Source organism: Trichoplusia ni, chromosome 7 (assembly GCF_003590095.1).
Source record: "Trichoplusia ni isolate ovarian cell line Hi5 chromosome 7, tn1, whole genome shotgun sequence".
NCBI classification, from domain to species: Eukaryota; Metazoa; Arthropoda; class Insecta; order Lepidoptera; family Noctuidae; genus Trichoplusia; species Trichoplusia ni.
Genome location: NC_039484.1, coordinates 8,328,333 through 8,338,064, shown reverse-complemented (window position 1 = coordinate 8,338,064; position 9,732 = coordinate 8,328,333).

Below are 9,732 nucleotides of genomic sequence, written 5' to 3'. Positions count from 1 at the left end.
TTAATATCTGATAATAGTTTCTCGGACAAAACTAAGGCCTCATGACCTGAAACTTCTAGACCTGATAATGGTTTTACGAACAAGGACCTGGTGTTGGCACTTCTAGTTAGATTCTACATGCAACATATCGTTACCACGTTGTCCGCGCCTTGCGGTTAGCTCGTCGCAAGCCCGAGTATGGGATAAACTGTTCAATGATAACTGAAACTTTACTTAACGCTAATGTTCACTTTCTTTTTATCCGATTTTTCCCTATTTCAAACTGCACCTGTACCGGATTTTTTACGTAAAGTACTTTTTTATTTTTGAATCTTGAAATATTTCAGACTTTATTCTATATTAAGTATCCTTTAGGCAGATATCAAAATAAGAACCGAGTTTCATTCTTTAAATGAATCTGAATGAGTGCAGCTTCTGAATACTGTTTAAAATAATATGGAATTAAAATAGTAGAATAAAGAAGACATTTTGCAGCAAGTGGATCGGCAAGAATCGTGAATATGTCGTCTTAATATCCGAGTCACGTGACTTTCAATATCCGGATTCGGTCGTATTTAAACGTTTGAAATCATTTTAAAATTCAATTCAGTTAACTTTTTATTGCTACATTTTCAAAATTTTAGAGAGATTTAATAAGATAATACAAATTAATTAGAAAGTATCTCTCTGAAGCTTGAAACCCATAAAGTACTGTTAAACTTGTTAACGAAAGAACAAAGTTTAGTCTTAGTTTCAATTTACTACAACTATTTATTGTTTAAATCTTATCATTTATTAGTTTGAGTTAGTCTCACTATTACAAAAATCAACTAATAGTTTTAGTAAGGCTAACGTTATCGTATATCTAGTAAGTTCACACCTGAAGCTGATGCTGGTGGTACCAGGCTGGCAGACAGATAGCGTTGTTCTTGATAAATTTTCAATCTGCCGTCCGGCGCTACTGCCGAACTATTAAATTAACCGAAGCTCGGAACGAACAATGACTTTCCGCACAATTGCTTTATAAATCTTTGCAGATGTTTTACAAATGATAGGGTTTAGGAAATCCTTTTATAGTTTCGTCGCTTAACATTTTCGTGCCGTTAAGTCACGGAATATTAATGCAAAATAACGTGGTGGAGTTATTTCTATGTTTATGTGATTTCAATACTATTTCTCTAGACACAAAGGTAAACCTTAGTATTATTATTTATTTTTAATTGTTTCATGGCCTACTTTAAGTATTATAATTTGTTTTTTAGTTTTCTTCGGTCAACCATTGAATAAGAAATTGATTAACATTAATTTTATTTTACGGAAACTACCAAATATGACAGTATCAATTATCTATAATTATTACACATTATAATCTCATTTTTATTCTACACAGGCACCTAAAATCTACATTATCTGTTGTAAATTCCAGCTAGAACAGAGTTAATCCTCTATCAACGCTTACCTCGCCTCTCAAGTCCTAAACGTCCAGAGGCACAACGTAAAATGTAAATTGTAACAAAAAAACTTCCAGACTACTTCGAGAAGCTGTTTTAAATTTAAAATAGAATGCATCTTAATTGTCTTTTAAGAGGAGACTACATCTTGTATTTGTAGGAGTAGAATTTGAAAGCTGGGGAAAGTGGAATGCTATTACAGAGGCTCTGATGTCCGTCCGTCGGTCACAAGGCTGTATCTCATGAAACGTGATAGCTAGACAGGTGAAATTTTCATAGGTAATTTGGCAGTATTTACTTCATTTCCTCCACAGGTTAACTTCATGAGAGTGCACGTCGTTTTCAAAACGTGCACGGGACACAGGTCTAACTGCCAACGAGCAGAGTCCTCCAACGGTCATAATTTTATTGATGGATGAAAAATATGTTTGAATTACCCATCAAATTATTTCTCACCCTATCAGTTTGGAGAGTCCGACTTACACTTGACCGGTTTTTTTATATTTTACGATGACTTGTACATCTATTTATATAACTATATTTCGCATGGTGTACCTACAGTCCCCTTCACCTGTGAGTCCCCAGATCTCAGTCTTTCTCAATACATGTGCACATAGGTACGACTATTTTAGCAAAAATATTAATCATTATAGGCTTAAATATTTCGCGTAGTAAACAAATTAATTTGCAAAAGTTTCTAACTACTAATCAGCTACTTAGCAAAGTATTCGCGAGTCTTCAAAGTTTGAAACAATGTAATGCAAAGACTCAATAGCCAATTAAAACTATAGTTTGAAACTCATCATTTAAGAAATATCTTTACAATTTTCATCGGTTTTTAACTTTACTGGAGACAAAATATTGTATAAATCAATCAAATTTATTAACAAAATTCAATAATTAACATTCAATCTGTTCCAACATTGAATATTTATGTTTTGTTGGTTAAATTCAATTCCATTCCTTTGTTTCTAATTCGTATAATTGCTAGCTTGTGAAGGACTGATCTGCCAATTTTAGCCCAAGCATATAAGACTACCATTTTCCTTTATATTACAAATCCAACAAACTAATAGTATACGTAGTAAAACATCCAAACTGTACACTAACCTAACAACAACAGTATTTTCCGAAGCATCCATCCAGAACCTCACATCTAGTGTTTCCATCCAGACAATAGCAGGAATAGCCCAGAGCTGATGGAATCAGCCGCGTGCATCGCCCTTAACGAAGCAGGGCGCTGCCAAATTGACACTCCTTTGTACGATATTGAAGATGGGATCCATTTTATTAAGTCCCATGTAGGAAGCTGAACGAGGTTAGAGGCAAGAAATAAACTGTTCGGGTTATATACGAGCTGAACTCTACTGTTACGTTAGCTACCTTTTGTGTTTTGGAACATAATGTCATATATTCGAAAGTCTATAAATAACGCTGTGTACCGACTAACGTAACTTAATCAAATTATCCAATTGTCAGATATTGAAAAAACTTGACGGAGTGAAACAGAACGAGAGTTGAGAATTATGTTTAACAATTAAAGAATACTTAATTATATTTGAAAAAGAACAAAAGACAGTCAGTGAAACGTTAGGGTAAAACAAAAAACTGTCGACAAAAGAAAAGCGACTTTGTATTCTAAGAACAAATGACGAAATTAGCCCATAATTTGTTAACTACAAAAGTACCAATATATTAATAAATAGAGTGTGATATGATCGAGCACGTACGCTTTAGCCATTAGTGATTTCTCGCTAGGAACTACCGAACTAATGTTGGATACGTGAGCTGGCCGCGCTCTGAACACACTCGTAAATATAACCTGCGCTACATGTTACATTTGCAAATGCATATTTTTTTTGTAGGTACACGAGTTTATATTTAGTTTAAAGCGACACTTTTGTTTACGTATGTTTTCATTTAAACGCTTTAAGTATACAAATGTTTTCATTTTTTGATAGGATAATTTGCAATGCGATCCCACGCTGTACGTAGATAGGAATCCGGTTGTATCGAAATCGTAAAAAAAGAAAACGCATACTGTATATTTCCAAACACCATGTGTTAATCATCATCTTCAGCCTTGTACCCCACTGCTGAAAGCTCAACACACTGTACCAAACACCCTGTAACTATCGCCATGCCAACTTAAAAGCATCAACTCATTATCCTCATCGACGTTTAGACCACATTAAATGTAAACAAAAGCCTTTACTACTTATAAAACATACAATTAAATGTAACCACAGCTCACGACGTCCTTACACATAATATACATGGCGAAATAATATTTATTTAAATTACAGCTCCCGAGAGCGCGTACCCTTTTCACAGCTGAATATTTCATGTAGCCAGTATTTAGGTTGAGACTTTTTTGTAGATACATTTTTTTGTATCGTCCCTAAATTCCTCTAGAGACTGTTTGTATTTACTTTGATGTAAGCTGGTTTTATACAGAATGTAGTTGCGAACGTGGTTATTTAAACGCGTATGTCTGCGTTCTCGCTTTGATAGAAGTTTCAATTCACGTCAGAAAATCTATCCTTTCATTTGGGCTTTTGTCAGTTCGCTTAGTTTTTTTTTTTTATATTGGTGTAGTGCTTAGGTAGCTGTAATAGTTGTCTTATGTTATTCTCCACACTTTACGGTGTTAAGGTTAAGACGATTCTGATTATGAAGCATGCTGCAGAGTCGAAGATTGTTTGAGTAAATTCATGTTTAATCTACAACATATTTAGCACCCTATTATGCAAATAACGAATTGTTCCACGAACAGCAAGAATTCACCTAATTCCCACATAACAAAGAAGTACGTCTTTAACTTATAACGAGCCTAACAACTGTCGTTTCTCACTAAACGTATACTTTTCTAATGCAATTTATTACACAATACTGTAATGTGCATGTACTCTGTAAATACGTACAACTGTCATTATGACAAGTCATTTCCTGTACTATGAACTCATGAAACAAGGCTGTTGCAGAAGAGGAAGCGAGATACAGCTACTCGCAGTATAGTGCGCTGTCTCGCTTTCACAATAACACCAGCCGCACTTGAAGACATCCTAGTATTCGTAGTAAAACACAGATATGCACATTTACTTACCTACTTCAACTAACATCGTTTCAACTTAAAAATTCAAAAGGAAATTGGAAATCGATAAAGAATAGGCAAGAAGGGTTAGGTACCGACTTGTGTTAGCAAAACACTTTTTATTGGTAAGTATTCCGAATAAATGGTACCTTATTTGAATAATAAAACACTTACTTGGACTTTGTTTTGTTTATGCTTACACAAGAGAAGGTAATCAATAACCTTTAGGAGTTGGTTTCAGATGAATTATATTTACGAGTGGAAGTCTGTTGGTAACGAAAAGATTAAGCAGATTTCTTATAAAACAAACATTATAAGAATTTCTTACGGTTAAATAAGTACATATATAATTTTGTATGTTATATTTAAAAGTGCCCAATAATGTTTTTTTTTTCAACCAACTTCTAAAAGAAGGAGGTACTCAATACGTCGTTTATTTTTTATTTTTGATATCTCTGAATTTCCGACTTAATGAAACGATTTTGTTGATTATTTTTCTTTTGACGTAAAATAGATGTCATTTAGTCCCATAAAAATGCCATAAAGTCGATTTTTTTCCGTAAAAAATATTAAATTATTTATCGCTTTTTATTCTGACTTTCGTTACTGATATTGTTTAAACAATTACTATTGACTTAGTGCTAAATTGAAAAGTTTCTTTGAGTTGAATAAAATCAATAGTTTATACTATCTTACCTTACCAGGGCGGCCGGCTGATGGATTATCCGGAGAACTATCTTGACGGACCCCTGACGGACACATCGACGATTGAATTAGACAAATCGTTCGGTGAAGTACGCCTTGGAATTAAGCTTTAATGTATTAAGTGGTACTTGTGAAAACCTTTTTTTAACATTGTAAGAATTTTATAGATTATTACTGACTCAAAGACTAAAACGAACAGGTTTGGTATGTAATGTATGAATTAGCTAGTGTTGCGAACTTTGAAAATTTATTTTATATTGACTATGTTTATTGATTTTATATACAATAGTTCGGACAATCATTATCACTATCGATAGCCATGACATGAACAACCAGTAAGTACCTACTGGAATCCGGAGGGTACATACTCAAAAAGTCTGCGTGGTCATTACAGCTCATTTCTTCCATTTGGAAAGAGGTATTTTCCAAATAGTAGTGTATTTTCAGACTTGTTTCTCTATTGCTATTAAAGCTCTTACAAAAAATAGGCATAGTTAAGTCCGTTTCTAGAGTTCCATTTCAAAGAGATAAACCGAACCCTATAACTAAGGTTTCGCTGTGTGTCCGTCTTGTAATGTATTTTTGTTGTCGCTACACACACTGTCACACATAATATTATATTTGTAATAAAAAATAAAGATCATGATTCAAAACGTTGCTACGCATATAAATTTGATAGGAGACCAATTTTTACAGCAAATTTGTTTTTCTTAAGCTTATTTCTGCGGAACTCTTTATATCGTAATTTCTATTGTTTACAAGTAACTACACCAAACTAACAAAACTATTGAATTACATTTGCCATTATTCACACCGTAACTTTATCTCATTGAAAACAAATCTCAGGGTAATTGCAAGTATGCGTCAGACTGCGAAATATACAGTAAAAATGTACATATGTACGTGCAATATAAAGCTCGTGCAACGAGATACAGGATACCGTAGGATTACAAAGGTGACAAATAGCTAGTCGTCCTCGGGATAACAAGATTCTATTCGCACTATGCCGGCTTCACTGCGGACGTAAAATGTATATAATAAGCACAGCCATGTCATATTTCATTCGTAGACTTTATGAAATAATGTTGCTTGATGTTGTTTGTGATACATTTTTTAATTTTGAACTTTTGTGCGGAAGTTTTTATTTCATAGAAGATGTACAGGCAGATTTTTAAATAATTGCTGTGATATATTTTATAATTAAAACTAGTCATTATTTATTACATTCATTAGCAATTTATGCGATTGGCTATGTATTACCCAGAGCAGAAAAGTTTAAGAATGTCAGTTTTCATTTGTACGGAAACCTCAGCTTCGCGGGATTCCAACTCAACCTGCTCATTGACCGTTCTTTTACCATAAGACTTTTATACCCAGTCATTATCACTATTTCCTACACTCCAAAGACTTGAACACGTATCATTACCACCGCGTTTAAAATATCGATGTCCTAAATAAACTAACTAACGAATGAATTGTGCTGTTATTGGTTGGACAAGAGCGATGATTAGGGGTGGCTCGCGTAGCAATCCGGTCGCCATGGCATGTGACTTGCATACTAAACGCAACACAGACCACCGATTGAACTGTATAAATTATACAGCGTGTCCTCAAATTGCGGTGTGCATAATAAAATAGTTTCGAAATTATTTCGTGAAATTTAATCATTTTATTGTTTGATGGAGTTAGGGGGTGATTAGTAGGTACGTTGTTTAGTATTCCTTACGGTTAATGATATCTCCTTGTTGAATACAGTAATCAGTCGGACCTACGGTGTCTGAAAGCATGAGCTAAGTAACGATTACTACACTATCCCCAAATTATCTTCTACTTCTAAACTACGGTACCTAAGCTATCGTAAAATGTACTGCTTTAGTAAGTTTTACCTTTAGATGCGTAATTTTACTTATTACCAACATTATAAGTGTACTAAAACCGAGATTTCGAAAACAAAACTATTTTACGATAGCCGTATGTATATTAGGAATTCAGAGACTAATAGTATAGAAGATCAGATTAAAACCATATTTCACGTTTACGTATCAGGAAAGCATACATCTCCGAATAAGCATTTTGGTTTTGGTAGAGGAAATGCAATATCTACATAAATAGTTTCCAATAATAACAGTTGGGTTTATCCTAAACCAAATTAGTTAAACTGAAACAACGTTCCGTATCTACATAAACACGGCTTATTGATAGGAATTTAATTAAAACACCTGCAAATTACGGTCCAGTGATTTGTACCGAGCGACCGGACCGATCGGAATTCATTACAGCAACACAACCATCGTACCGCGAGGGAAATAAGGAACCGTTGTTATAATTGTTTATTCCATGTTATAAAATATTCATCTACGTATTGTCTTTCTTTTCTTTGGGGAAGGATGCAAATTGCAAATCCTGTGTGATTTTCTTGGTGGACAAACTTATTTAAAAGCCTTCCCACGTACAAAGAAAGTCAGTGTCAAAAAAAGTTATAATAAAAATACATAATATTATTTTTTCTATCATTTTAATTGCATCCTAAAATTCCTCTCATGTCACAAACTTCAGGTGGTAATCAATCCGCAAAATGATTAGGATTTTACATAATTCGTATCGCTTCAGTGAACTACGAAATTTGACCCTTACACAAGGTCCCGGTGGACAGCAACACAGGAAGGTATAATAATAGGAAATTAATTTATATGCTAATTGAGTAGCCAGAGAACCACTGAAATTTTCCGATCGGGAAATTAATCGAAGCAATTCAGCCATAGCAGTGTTGCAATTGGATCACTAGTCCTTTGCTAGTGGAATTCAGTCAAAGTTAGACCAGATTACTAGATACACAAATTAGTTTTCGGGTTTCCTCAGTAGTTTAAATGCTTGTGTTTGTAGCTCTACGAAAGTTCGTGTTGAGTTGCAACGAATATGAAACGAGAAAATTGTATATAGGGAGAAAATTATCATGTACATTGCAAATCCTGCTCCTTTTTTGCTTCATCAAGATTTTAATACCGGAAAACTCATAAAGAACATGAATCAAAAACTTCCGTATAAATACAAAACAATTGCGCTCCGTCCCAGCAAAGAGATTAAATGGCGGACAAAAACAATTAGTCTGCATCTAAACGAGATGTTTCTTTAATTATAGGTGAAGATTCCTACAAAGCTTCTGTAGCAATTTATATCTACACAAGTAAGCGTATGACGTCATAATTCAGGGACGTATGCAGAAAGGCAATATTTTAACTCTAGAGAATAGAATTTAGTTTCATAATTTGTCTCTGCTTCACAGGAAATTCATGCAAGGAAATGCGGAATCTCATGTTAACGCCATACGTCGCAAGTTTTGTGTGAAGATGTTATTTTATGTAAGTTTGTCGTGTCGTTTACTAGATGAGATTTTAGTTGCGTGTCATCATGTTTTGCATGATGACGTGCTTTGAACGACAACCATTACCCGTATTATCACATTTTTGTGGAGAAATAGTTTACTCTGTAAGATGGTAAAGCTCAACAATCTTTTGCCTTTTGTTCAAAAATTCAGTTCCAGGACAAGAATATTTTGGACCACCTTTTGCGGTGCATGCTGCATAATTAATTTGTTTTATTCCTCAAATATCCTTCACTTACGCATTTTTAACATATACCAAAAGCTAACCGAATTAACACACAATGCGTTCCTTTAATAAGGTTTTAAAGAAAACGAAGGAGAATAAAAGATTTAAATCAAAAGACGTGGTATGTCTAAGATAAAAGCAGAATTTTTCCTGACACATTTCTTTGTTCAGTTTCCCATCCACCTGTAGACATCGAAGTGACGTCCGCCAGTGACAATCAACATCCCCTTATTAAGATAAATGATGCTCGCCCCAACTGAAGGGAAATCAAGGTTCAACCAAATTACGGTTTTGTAAACAATTGCGAGAGTAAGCGATATTTGGTAGGTACAAAAAAGACAAGATTTTATAGCATAGAAATTCAAAGGAAAATGGAGCTAAGATTTTATTTGACACATTCACTATTCTAAATAAGTACCACTCAAAATCTCATCATGTCATTCATTTTATACTTATATTACTGTATAAACATTTTTGGGCTTCAATCTCGTTAGATGGTTGGTACCTATGTATGCAGCATTTAGGGAAAATATCTGGGAGATCCACTATCATCTGTAAAGAAAAACTAACAGTTGTAGGAACGAGACGAAGAACGAGAGAAATGAAGAGCGGCATCTCTCTTCCACAACTGCAGTAGTCTTACGCTTAGAGGCAGTGGTAAGCCCACAGGCTGATGCCTATTGCCTACCGTCGGGAATGCGGTTATTGGTGGCGACAGATATTCTAGACTAACTGATTAATCCTGTTACGGGTTAATATTGGACCTGCAAGGTGGTTACTAGTTAGGAAATTGGTTTAAGCTACTGAAGTCTATAAATTACGAATTGATAGGTATTTAAAAAATAAAAAACCTAAGCATAGGTATTAGTGTTATTGAATTGCTAGTTACCCAATG